At 39.7% G+C, this 13,396-nt stretch overlaps 1 protein-coding gene across 5 annotated transcripts in view; it reads left to right on the plus strand.

Moving 5' to 3' along the window:
* The window catches only part of DUSP16 (dual specificity phosphatase 16), a 69,444-nt gene that overhangs the window by 12,670 nt on the left and 43,378 nt on the right, over positions 1–13,396 (plus strand). For 4 of the 5 annotated variants that reach the window (XM_015627027.2, XM_015627024.2, XM_015627029.2 and 1 more), the window contains exon 2: positions 11,829–11,942. The exons of the other annotated variant lie outside the window; for it this stretch is intronic. The gene's annotated coding sequence lies outside the window, so the exon portion shown is untranslated. The remainder of the gene's footprint in view (positions 1–11,828; positions 11,943–13,396) is intronic. 5 annotated transcript variants of the gene reach the window in all.

The raw sequence follows: 13,396 nt of genomic DNA on the forward strand, positions 1-13,396 counted from the left end.
GTCTCTCTTTTTCTTCTTTTCTGTCATGTATAGGACTTTCTACAAACACTTTGTACCTATGCTGGAATAGCTTGCTTTGGTGACCATTACATATTTCTGTTTTATGCTCAACCCTTAAATACTTAATCCCCTCATAAATGTTGAGAACATGGTAGCTTACTCTTAGTTAATCAGTTTTTTCCCCTGTTCTTCTGCTGTGCCAGTCCTGACTTAATCCATCTTGAACTTACCTTTTGCCAGCACCCTGTGCAGGAGGGGCCCTTGAAAAGAAATGTATTTTTACTTTCTTAGTCATTATTATTCAGTTACTAATACCAAATTTAATTGCACACTTCAATTTTTGTGCATTGGTTCTTGCGATTTTTCTTATATCTGATATTTTTTGTTCTTCTAAAAGTTTTTTCTTTGTTTTTCCTTTTCTTCTATCTGCTGTCACTTATACTGGTTTCTGTTTCTTTACCAAGGCTTTGATTCACATTTTTCTGGGATATGCTCATTTGGCCTGTGTAACCTCACGAAAATGTTACCACTTGAACATAATGACTCTTTTCTTTCATGGCTTCCTGTTACCTTTCCTTGTGAAGTGGCATGTATACCTTCCAGACTCAGCTGGGAGCTAAGCACACAACTTTTCATTTCCTCTCCCTTCTTGAATTGAGGATCTTTTGAACTGACCAGCAGTGTCTTAACCACCATTTCTGAAGCACAGCAGCATGGCAGGGGTTTTGGTAGGAGCTTTTCCAGGAGTGTGATAAACTGATTGTGTCATGGGCACTGTCATTCAGGAGTGGGCTGATGCAAACAGTGACCTGCCTTTCCAACATATTTTAAGATCCTTCTACTGAGGACCAGAGGAAAAGCTTATTTCCTATTGCCAGGTAAAGAACAAACACGGAACAAAAAATGTCCCTTGGCATGACCTGCAGTGGTTCAATGGCTAAATTGAAATGTAGGTTCTCCATCAAATTAAATTCCTCTTGTGCTTGGCATGGTATTCCCCTTATTTCCTTCTCTAAACAGAATTGGCTGGACTCTTCCCCCTTTTCCACAGTAAATGTGTGATTCCTTGTTTAGTTTGTGGGAATTGCAAGAGCTCTGATGTTTTTCTGAATTAAAGATGCCAGATTCGTAGTGATTTCTTCCTCCTTCCTGTTGTTCCTTCCCTCATGGACTCTCCTGGGAGTTGGTTTGTTCTTATTTTCCCCTAGGAGAAGACTTTCCCTTACAAGTTTTCATGGTAACTTATGGTTCATTGTGTACAGAGGGCTTCAGTTGACTTCAGTGCCATTTTACCAATGGAACTAAGGAAAGCTGGGCTACTGGGAGTACACTCTCTGCTTCTGTGTCAGCTGTGTTCATTTCATTTGGGGAGCTTGATTCTCTAAATTCCTTCTGGATAGGCTTCCATTTTGAGATACCCTCTGTCCAGAATGACATGGCATCTCTGCAGCCACAAAATTGTTATGAAAAGCTGAACACAGAGACCTTGCTATCAAAATACTTGTTTCTTCATCTTGTTTTGATCACTCTTGTGACATGGAATGATTAAGAAGTTTCACTCCAAAAGTAGAGAAAAGGTATTGGAGCTTGCATCTTTTTTTTTTTTTTTCTGCAAAATAGTGCTGTTTTGAGACCAAATTATTCAAAAACAAGTTGTAATGAAAATACCCTAGAATCCTCAGCTTTAGCTTGGTTCTACCTAATACTTGGGAAAACTCTGAAGTGGTAAATAACTTGGTTATGTTCTTCGTTGAGTACTAATCTTGTTTGCTTTGGCATCTAAAACCAAAGACACAGCTTATTTTTACTCAGTGTACACTTTTTTTTTTTTTTTTTTTTGAGTATTCCTTCCATGTAGTATTAAAGAGATTTATTACAGAACCCAGGAGGCCACTCACAGACCCTGAACTACTATGGTGGTCCCAGAGGCGAAGTCTTCACCTAGGCAGTTCTAGTCAGCACAAATAGTCTTGCTACTGGTCCCAATGTCCTTGTAGACAGTTCAGCAAATAGTGGTTTGGAAGGAGTGTGACACAGGTCTCATGTTGCTTAAGAAGAAAATAAAGATGCATCTGGTTAAAGAATAGATCTGAAAAATTACATTTGCTGCAGTGTGTAGCTGTAAGCAGCATAGTGAAGGCGAACAGAAACACTACTGTGCTACTGGAGAAGAGACCATGAGTCTGGGTGGGCATTTTCATCCTTCTGTGTGGTTTGAAGTATCTTAGGATGAAGTAGAAAAAGGAGAAAAACTCTAACTTCAATGTAGAAGTGTGATGAGAAATCAATCACATAAGATGGTGTAAGAGAAGAAAATTGAAAAAGGGAAGCCTGTTGGCTGTAGCAGTTAGCGGAATTCTTTCAGGAGGGTACTGGAATTTTTTTAAACATGCACTGACTTGATTTGAAGGTGAAACCATTACCTAGTGTTATAAATACACCACACCTAGTGCTGCATTTTTCTGGACTGGCTGTCAGTTAATCATGTTTTCTTTCTGTCACTGCTTTTATTGCAATGTGTGGTAGTTAAAATCCAGGAGAAAGTGAAATGACAAGTTGCCTGTCTTTTCATTTACTTCTGTTAAAAACATTGTTGTTGATGATGCCAACAGTTGACATGCACAAGATGACATTTTCAAAGTAAGTCTTTAACAAATAAACCCACTTTTTTTTTTTTTTGTAACTTTTGGTGTAAATACCTGTCTTTCTGCTTTTTCTCTTGTGACTCTATTACAGCCAGTACTGGTTTTCTTAATGTGTGATTAGGTTTGCTGTAGAGGTTTTAACAGAACTGAATTTTGAGATACCAGTCTAAGATGAGATGAGCTATCAAGGTGATTGGTTTATACCTGATGGATCCTGACAATCCCTAAAACATTTAATGTTAACTGGCTCTCTATCAGGACAAACCCCTTGACCACTGTTGTTGCTGTGTTATCTTGGGAACTTAGTGCACATGGTGTATATTGAATGGAGATTTATTTTCAGGATGTTGGTTTTCTTAGAAAACTCAAAGCTACAACAAATGGCCAAGTCTTCTGATCGAACTTTCAGATCTCACTGTGTCTTTTCAGACATATTTTACCAATATGTAATGCTGGGTGTTCATTGAACTTGTCGTATACGATGCCACAGATTTATTTCTCTCTTAGTAAGGATGTCATCCTCAAACAGTTTAGCTATATTTATAGTTTTATAGCAGATAAAAGAACTCCTCTGGATTAAAAAATTAAAATCAAATCACAGTTGATCATGATGACAATGCAAATAGGGTAACAAAATTACCAGACCTTCCAGTAGGCTTAATCTCTTGTTCTCTATGGTTTAGTTGAAACCTGTGAATCATGAAAGGTGGCCCAGCATTGCTCTTCTTCATAATTATTTAACTTTAAGATTTTCTTAATTATTGTGAGATAATCAGAAGATGCCTATCTCAGCAAACCTGATGGCACTATTACCTCCAGGCTGCTCTCTCTGTGAAGTTCCAAATGTTTTTGCCATGGTGGATGCATCACCATTCCTGCTTGGGGCATCAGTCGTCTAGAGTTGGATTTTGCAATTTTGTCTGTGTCTGAAACTGCTGGTAATCTAATTACTGGGTTCAGACAGTGAACTTGCTCCTTAGAAAAGCTTTCTCAGGGACAGACCTGAATGCATTTGAATGTCTGCAGGGGTTGGGTGGAGTACCATGGGAATTGCTTTTAGCCTTGCTGGATGTATATACGGCCTGTGAAAGGCCTCAGGAGGATTTGACCATACCTTAAAAATACAAAAAGAAGGCACCCATATTTAAATTCTTAGTCTGCTCTTCTGTGATTATTTATCCCTAAAAAGAAACATGAATTCTAAGTCAGTAAATATTCCACTTGATGTCAGTTGTTACCTAGTCTGTTCATTGCCCTGTCTGGGAGCCACTGCTTGAAGTCATAGGTGTTACACGCAGCAGTAGGTGCCATTTGTAGTGGAGCAGCCATTTTACTGCACATCTCTATCTTTGCTGAGTTGGGACAGGGTGAGTGTTTTTTCAGATGTTGTTCTTGGAGCTGGTGAACATTGTTTATTCCTTTTGGAAGAAAGATCTCAAATGCTTTTAAGTAGCTCATGCAGAGAAAAATCATGCTTTTTCTGTGGTTACAAGCTCAGGTGCTGGTAGCAAAGGTATTTTCATTGGGCAGGCAGAAAGAGAAGCTGATGTTCCTATGTAGGTCTGTATTACTTAAATTGCTATCTGAATTAGGGCAGTTTCCCTGGGAAGTCCTTTTCTTGTTTGTGTGTGGCTAAAGGTACAGAAAATGACAGTTTCTTCCCTGCTGCTTTCTTCAGACCAGTCTACCTGAAGCAGAATTGCTCTGGCTCTAAGGTTGTCATTAAGCTTCCTTAGAATACTTTTATTAATTGGAATAGTTTGTACAGTTTGACAAGATTAGCAAAGCATGGAGAACGCTTGCTACTGTTAGTTTTTTCTTTTAATGACAAAATTCTTCGGATTTGGCACAGTCTGTCTGCTGCAAACTTCTGAAGTACAGTGAGGGCTTGGCAAGCAGTACCGGAGTACTGGCAGGAGGATGCTTGGGCCAAGGACTTGTTGCCAAGCTCTTACCTTTTTGCATAAGATTTTCTTTAACGGGAATGCAAAGGAGATGGCATTGTGGTTAAATAATTACTCCGTGATTGAGTGAACAGCCCTGAGGAAGGTACTCATGTAATGAGCGTCCCTACTGTGCTGTGTAAGAACAAGGAGCTCTGCCGAGAATCTGAGCAATCATCACGCTGGGGCTGGCTCATACCTGACTCTACAGACCTGTGATGAAAGGCACTATTGACTTGAATTTTATCTCAAACACATCAAAAATCCATGGCAGTCCAACATATGGGACAATACTGTACTTCAGACTGTGCAGCAGGACTTTGTACCTTCATGCCCAGGCACCATCCATTTGTACAAGTGGAGTGGGAATTCTGTGTGGCCAAGTTCCCTTTTCCCATCCAAGCAGTGTATACTTTATTTAAAGCCAAAGGTGTATCACATGGGCAACACTGTACATTTTCTAGATTAGTATCTGGTGGTTGGGTTCATCTTCTTGGAGCACTAGGGTATTTTTCCTCTCCTTCAGTTATTTCAGCATACTTCTCACTCAATTCCATACACAGCCCCTGCTGTCTGCAGCAATCTATTTGTGCTAGTGGCAAGCTTGTTTTCCATTCTTTACACACTTTGTGGATCTGAGCAGGAGTAATAACACAAGCTTAGAGATCTCTGCTTTGTCCAGTGTTTGGTACTGTAATGGCAGCAACTGCTGAACAAGTCAGTCTGGATGTGGCACTCTGGGACAGTGCAGCTGGATGTGCTCATCCTAGTCCACCTGTCCTACACTGTGGATTGCCATGGAGGAAAGGTTTAGCTTGGGTTTGGAAAGCTCTGTAGCTGTGCCATGAGGCGAGCTTGCACAAATGAACCCTCATTTTTATCAAGGCTGGCTTGAGCACCACACCGGTGGTTTGGCTCAGAGTTAGCTCATGAATCTTAGATTTAAGCATCTCCTCTGCATGCTGCCCCTGCACTGAGGCACACATGGAATATCAGAATAATTTAGCTGCCAAAACCATTTAAAAAAAACCCTAAAACCTGCAGGCTCTTGCTCTTTCCCTAAAATTCATGGATATGGCCTTAAGCATACCTTTGATGCCAGGTGGTCTCCCTGCCAAACCTAAAGCTGATTCTCAGTAAGGTCTTACATGGTTATGCTTTCAATAGAGTGCCAGAAAAACCTTGGCAAGACTGTGCTTTAATCTGATGGTGAGAACAAGTTTAGGAAGAATGTTTTAGTCCTGGACAGGCATTGTAGCCACAGGTAGCCTAGACATCTTTTCTTCTAGATATAAGTCAGAGGTTTTATTTATTTTGTCTCTTCCAAGGTAGTCTAATCTACATTAAAACATAGATGTCCTAAAGAATTATTTGTATTTGTGCTTGATTTTTCGCATCTCCCAGGTTGTGGATTACTTGCCTTTGGAAGCACATGCCCCAGGCATTCCTGCTCTGACTTGAGCCCAGTGGTGTGGCTGCAGAGGAAGAAGCCTGAAGAGGGTGGGAGGAGCACTTCACCTTCCCCCCTTTCCTGGTGACCTTCGCTTCTGTGCGTGCACTCAGATCTCTTCCTGCACATTTTGACCCGTGCTAGAATCCTATCAGAGAGGGCAGTTGCAGTCAGGGATGAAGTCTTTGTTGAAAAAGATTTCTCGCCTTAGTCTGCACATCTGAAATGCTTTTGGTATTCATTTGTAGAAGTTGTCTCCTTTTATTCTGTGGTTCAAAGCACCAGGGTTAATCTTTTCATGCCACTTGGTGTTCCTGGAGAGAACCTAACTTCACACGCTATTCCCAGGGCAAACCAGTTCCAGCTAACATTTCTTTGCAATTCAAATAAAGTTTAAAAAATGAGCAAAATGACCCTAGGTAACAAACACATCAACTACATCTATCTCTGTCATGACTTTGTAAATGTAAATGTGCATAATCTCACCTGCTGTCTTTGTCAGATGTGCTTAATCTCACCTGCTGTCTTTGTCATTGCTACCTAAGTCAGCCTGGAACTTCAGGAAAAGAATATTGATTTTACTTTAAAAGACCTAAGTTACTGTCTCCTCATTGTATTGCAAGATGAAACTTCTAGAATTTTGATTGATGCACTATGTTTTAAGTTGTATCTGGAAATGGTCAAAGTTTTTCAGTAACCTGGAAAATAGTTTAAAGGGAAGTAATTTTCCTATGGTATTTTTGTCGAGGCGTTTGTTTGGGTGGATATTTGTTTCATTTTTCAGAAATACAAACTTTTTTAAACAGGCTGCAAGAAGAGTTTGTAAGGAGAATGTTTTTTTCAGTTTCAACTGAGTTATTTGGAGAAGACAGGCAAGGTTTCAGGAGCCCAAACTTCACTTAAATCTTGAAAAAAACCACTAGTGAATATAAAGCTAGGTCAAGTGTCAGTTAATAGCAATAAACAACTTTATAATTCATGGAAAAGTTTGTTTATGGGAAAAATCTATCAAAAAACTAGTAACTTCATGATGACTCCAGGATTTTCTTGTCTTGGTATTAACTCCAAGAATTTGGGTGGGGGCAGTGTTCTTTCTTTGAGGCTATCTTTTAGGTTTCTTTCTGTCTTTTATCACATATTTCCAGTGGTGTGACTTCAGCCAAACACTTTCCATAAGGAATATGATTCACTGCATAATTTATTACATGCTTCGGGATGTGCTTTGGACTTCTTTTCCTGTTGGGGAAGAGGGACAGGCTGGATGTGGAGATGTTTTGGAAGCCTTGGCTGTTGTTTCTGTGTCATGGTTTGATTCTGCTTCATGTCAGTGTATGTGAGGAAGGGCTCATTCATTCTGGAGTTCATGCCCTCCTTCTCCTTATTGCTTCATATTAACCGCTCTCATAAAAGATATCACCCCTCTCCCTGCAAGACTTGCCTTTCCTGTATCCTTAGGCACTTGCAGATGCAGTAGGAACATCAGAGATCTGTTGGATATGCAGTTTTTGTGGACCACATCTGTTTGTTTTCTTTCATAAAGTACCTGGGATTTACTGTGATGCTGGAAATGACTGTGAGGTGATGTACCTTTTCCTGAGACAGAGTGGGATACTTTTCTAAGCATGTTAAAGGTTCATGCAATAGCATTGTTCCATGAATATGTAGTACAGGTTTGAACATACTGACATGATACTTTAAAATACACAAAAGAAAACCAAATAAAAATGTCTGTAAAAGTTGTGAAACGCAGCCTCATGAATGAGGGAGAGCCTGGGCTAGCATTTTATCTCTCATAGCCCCAGGAGAAATGGTTTAGCAGCATAAAAATAGCTACTTTCTTTCCTCTTTCCCTTCTGCTCCAGCTTAGTGTTTATAGGCAAAGTCTCTGCAGGGAAGAGACTGTGTGCATCTTCACTGTAGTCAGTGTTTAGTATACCTATTTAGTGACAGGCACAAACTTGAGTCAAATGGTGAGAATTTGGATTGCTAAGAACAAACTTGCAGATGGCCATTTTTAAACAGTCACCTGGTTTGTGGGTTTTTTTTACCCACCATTGTATTTCTAGAGGGCTTTCCTCTGCTCTCACCTAAGAACTTTTTTGCCCTCATCTTAGAATATTTGCACAAAAAAGTGATTGTGCCTGTCTGGGAGAATGTTCCCTGTCCAACCTGGCCTTGGACACTTCCAGGAATGGGGCAGCCACAGCTTCTCTGGGCAACCTGTGCTAGGGCCTCATCATCTTCACAGGGAAAAAAATTCTGTTTCTTCTTAACATCTAATCAACCTATTCTCTTTCAGTTTGAAGCCATTCTCTCTTGTCCTGTCACTACATGCTCTTGTAAAAAGCCCTTCCCTGACTTTCTTGTAGGCCCCTTTTAATTATTGAAATTATTGGGCTGAATTAGTTGAAAACACCTGTTTCCCACACCTTTTAATGAGTGGTCGTCTTCTGGATGTTGTGAGGAAGGTGAGGCCTAATGGGAACCTGAATACAGACACATATTCTTAAACTTCCAGTTAGTAAAGTTAGAGAAAAAAAAAAAAAAAAAAAAAATAGAAGAGGAAGAAAAAAACCAAAACCCAAGCTGTGCAGTATTTGACGGGAAGCCAGTGTAATTGCCTTGAAATTGGAGTGGCATGCCTGAGTCAGTGAAGTATGAGCTAAGAACCTGGCAGAAGCCTTTTGCACAAAGGAAGGTTGAGAGAGCCTCTCAGGAAGCCTGTGTGCTGCTAAATGTGGCATGTTTGAACATGAGACTGACATCATTGTGAGTTCATAGTAGTGAAAGAACAAAGTATCAGCCACAAATTAGACTGACCTAATTTTTAAGTCACTTATAAAAACTTAATAGCACAGTATCTTGCTTGTGCAAGCTGTTTATTTCTATCCTAACCTCTGACTACTTCATTTAAACTACAAGTTAACCCTCTAAACTGTTAAAGGAGTTGTTCAGGAAGGGGGGGGGGGTGGTTTGAGCGTTGCTGCAGACTTCCTTCCTTGGCTCTTTTTCTACTCTGACCTCAGTTTTCACATAAAGGAAGTGATTAAAGACCACCCATCATATACCTTCATCCTTCAGGATCAGTTTCTGGAGGTAAAAACCTCAGGACTGCTATTAAATCCCAACTCATTCTTATTTGCTGGTCATGCAGACTGGAAGTCTGTCTGAAAATTGCCAGAGCATGTGCCAATGGTATCAGCAGGAATGTATGTAGAATGAGTAAGTCATTATAAAACTAATCAGTATTATTTATTGATGTATCCATGATTGTTGACAAGGAGCTGGTGCTCCTTCCATTGCTGAATACTTAAGAAATACAAGCATCTTGCAGTTTGCAGATGATAAACTTCTTTCCAAGTATTTTAGTTGGCTCTGCATGCCCTGAAATGGATCCTTTCTGTTGATGTATTACTTCAGCTATTACAGAAATATATTAAGCTCTCCAAGCTTGGGATTACTTCAACAACAGTCAGTGTCTTTCCAGTTGCCTTTTAAAGAACTGTGTAAAGCAAGACACCTCTACAGATTCTGAAGAAATGCAGCATCTTGTTTATAGATTTGTACATAGCTGTGCATGCATTTAAGCACACATCAAATGGGATAATATGAGTGTATTTTAAGGGAGTGTGTTTTGTTTCTCTTTGTTATTAAAACTTCTGTTATAAACTGAGAGAGGTTGCTATAATATATTTCTTGTTGACCCTGTCCTTGAGTAAGATCCCTACAAGGTTATAATAGCATCATTTACTCCCTCAGTTTGGAATTGTGCATTTTTTCCCTTCAAAATTAAAAAAAAACCTGGTCCCTTTTGGTTCTTGCTCACTACATAAAATGGTGGTCGCATTTTAGCAATTGCTCCTAAGAGGGATTGCTGTATTTTGTGGTTAGGTCACTTTTCATCCTCTAAATCAGGCAGGAGCACCTGAAGGAAACCTACAAGAGATGTTACAAGGGCATGGAGTGATAGGACAAAGGGGAATGGCTTCAAGCTCATAGGTCAGGGTGTGTTTAGGTATTAGGAAGAAGTTCTTTCCTGTGAGGGTGGGGAGGCCCCAGCACAGGTTGCCTAAAGAAGTGTGGCTGCTCCATCCCTAGAAGTGTCCAAGGCCAGGTTGGACAGAGCTTGGAGCAACCTGGGATAGTGGAAAGTGTCCCTGCCCATGGCAGGAGGGTTGAAGTGAAATGTCTTTAAGGTCCCTTCCAACCCAAACCATTCTGTGACTCTGTGATTCTACTTCAGTGTTAATGTTTGTAGTAATGCAATAGGCACAGCTGGGAAACACAAGTCATCCTCTGCCCTCCTTCTCCCAATGTACAGATGTATGTGGCTTCTCTTTTTCAGCCATGTGGTTACCATGTTAGAAATGTGGCTTTGGCACCGCTGCAGGTCTGGTATAATATGGTTCAAATTTCAAAGAAACATCTGGGATCCTTTGGGAAAGACACACCAGAGCATGTGGCTGGGATCATAGCTCAGTGAAGTACCATGACTCTTGCTTCTGTTCCAAACTGAGGACCTGTTGGTACCATCTTGTCAATTAAATTAATATTTGAAAGCAATTTTAATAAGCATGCCATCATAATTACCTTTGTGGCTACAAATTAGGTATGCAAATATTTTCTGTTCTCATACAGAAAACAGAGTGTGAGCTGTCAGTAGTCTTACACCATGGTGAGAGATTTGAGTCACAGTCATCTGGATCTAGGGGTTTGTTAATTTGTTTTCTGTGCCTCATCTGCGATTCAACCGTCACTCCATATCACAGTCTGAACCACTCACTACTCTAAACAGCTCAGAATGGGAGGTCTCTTAGGAGGATTACTGCAACTGTTTAATTTCTGAGAACATATAACAACTTGATTTATTTCTGCCTGTTAATTGAGAGCCATTGCTGTACAGCATACTTCTCAAAGTTTCCTTTTCTGTTCCCACTTCAAGATAGTTGGGCCATACCAAGTTTGTAGACTTGCTGTTTTCTGCCATCTATTCTGCTTCCTTGCCATGTAAATGTCATTTAAGGAGAAACCCAGTTAAGTTTAACTGGTAGGACTGAGCTTGCGTATGTATAATGTTAATGTTTTATTTGGCCCAGTCTCCCTTCTGAAGATGCTTCTGCATGCTTTTATTACTATGTAGCATACACTGGTGGCAATATTGATTTTGTTTAGAGCATGCAGAGGGATTTTAAAATGAGTTTGACAACAGACTTAATGAACACTTCTATTTGGTATTTTTTTAAGCTTCTAGATATTTCCATGTACAGCTGACAGGACATGCATGCAGTGCAGTAGAGCACTGTATTTTCAAACGCAAGCAGGAAGAAACAAAGTATTAATGTTGACAGTTTAAAAAAAAAGAACAAAAATTCCTTCCAAACTTTCTCATGCCCTGATGTGAAGGGGTTGAATGTGCATATTGCCTTCCGGGAGAACTGGTGTCATTTCCTCAAATGGGTAAAAGACCAGAACATTTTAACCCACGTTGTACCACACCATGCAAGCAGTTTACAAGTCTCTGTTCTTAAAGGAGATTAACTCATTTTAGTAATTCAGTTTAATTTAAGAGAAGAGTTAATAAAAAGTCTGCTGCAAGAAATTCATACCTGCCTTGCCCAGAAGCTATTCTGAATAATTTCCTTAATAATACCATCATTATCCTCTGTCTTTAATCTATCCTAGTCCTTGTTTGATGATTTCAGATCCACCTTCTGTTTATATCATAAAGTGACCACAAAGCAGATCAGAGTTGCCCTTTTTTTAATCTAGTTTTTGGCTCCTTATTTGCAGGGCCATATTATTTGGACGTCTTCCCCTCCAAGGCTCACATCAGGCAGAATGCCTTATGTTTAAAAATATACCACTATCTGAAGACTCTGAGGTCCCATCTTACCCTCTTCCATGGTAAGCCTTTTAAAGAAGTAGCATGGACTATTAAAACAGCTGTGCTTGATGTTTATTTAACACTACTCTTTAGAGAGCTCCTCTTTTTAATCCCGTTCTCAGCAAAAATATGACTATGTAAAATACAGAAGTCACTGTTTGTGTTGGTCTGCTTGTGTTGAGCTGCAGAACAGGCAGTTCAGAACATGCAGCTTGTGTAGGAGATGGAAAATTTGGCATCATAAAGATGCTGCTATAAAGCACCTGTATCATACAAATAGCAAAGAGATGCTGGAATTGCAACAGCTTGAGGATTAATTACTTAGTTCAACACGTTTTTCATTGTGTTACCTTGTTTTCTTTGTGCCTTTGAAAGCTACTATACAGTTGCTGGTAGAGTGTGGCAGATGTGGAGAATTGGTCACAATTGCATGATCACCATTCCTGGTGACCTTTGCCATTTGGTGTACAGGGCCAAAGTAGCACTGTTACGTTTTGTGGAGATAGGCAACTGTCCTTCAGTTTTATTTGGTTTGTGAATTCAAGTGTTGTATGCTGTGGCTTTGGATTGGATCTCTTCAGATTTGGATTACATAGATAAGTGAAATAATTTTCTAACTTAATGTAAACTTAATAAATTTTACACCAAATACTTCATACAAGATTAGATTTTCGGGAAAAAGAGGAAGGTAGTGAGGTCCTTAGAGGGATGCTGTCACATTTGACTCTTCCATCTCCCCCTGACTTCTCTCTTGCTCAATTCTCCTCACTCTCTGCCATGGGAGTAACACTCTGTGTGACCTCACTGGTTGGGTTTGTTTAACTGCAGTTTAGGGAAGGCCCTGAGCAAGAAACGAGGTAAAAAAGACTTCAATTTTTAGTTCTGGAAAATAGGAAAAGGTTTTTAAATAAGGCCTGAAGGACTTCTAATTTGCCAGAAGTATGAAGACAAGTTTATATCCTTTGTAATTCACCCTAATTGAAAGGATGTATATTTCTTTTTCTAAAGTCAGCAGAAAAATCTTCACCTCTAAATGATGAAATTTTTTTAAAAACTTTTTCCTAAGCACAAATAGCTGAAGTTTCCACTTTAAACTTGGGTGGCTCATCCATATTTCACTTAATGGTAATACAGTATCTTCTCTCTCTCTCTTCCCTTCCTTACCACCAAGATTAAATAGGAGCAGGGGGGGAATATAAAATGTTTCTGAAAATTACAGGAAATGTCTGTTCCTTAAACAGCTTTGCCAGGGAATTTCCAAATGTGCTTAATATTTATGGCTGAAGTTGCAGCAGCTCAGTCTTCTATCACGAGTGGATCCTGTTCTTAAAATGTGACACCTCCTTCCAGTAAACTGTGTTGAAATTAAGTGTATGCTTTGTTTCTCATCTCCTCTTCAGCAGAATTAATCATGCCCTGTGGTGAAATGAGGACTCTCGGGGGCTTCTTTAAACACTTGATTTAATGTATTTAT

The sequence above is a fragment of the Parus major genome, chromosome 1A (genome assembly GCF_001522545.3).
Source record: "Parus major isolate Abel chromosome 1A, Parus_major1.1, whole genome shotgun sequence".
Lineage (NCBI taxonomy): Eukaryota > Metazoa > Chordata > Aves > Passeriformes > Paridae > Parus > Parus major.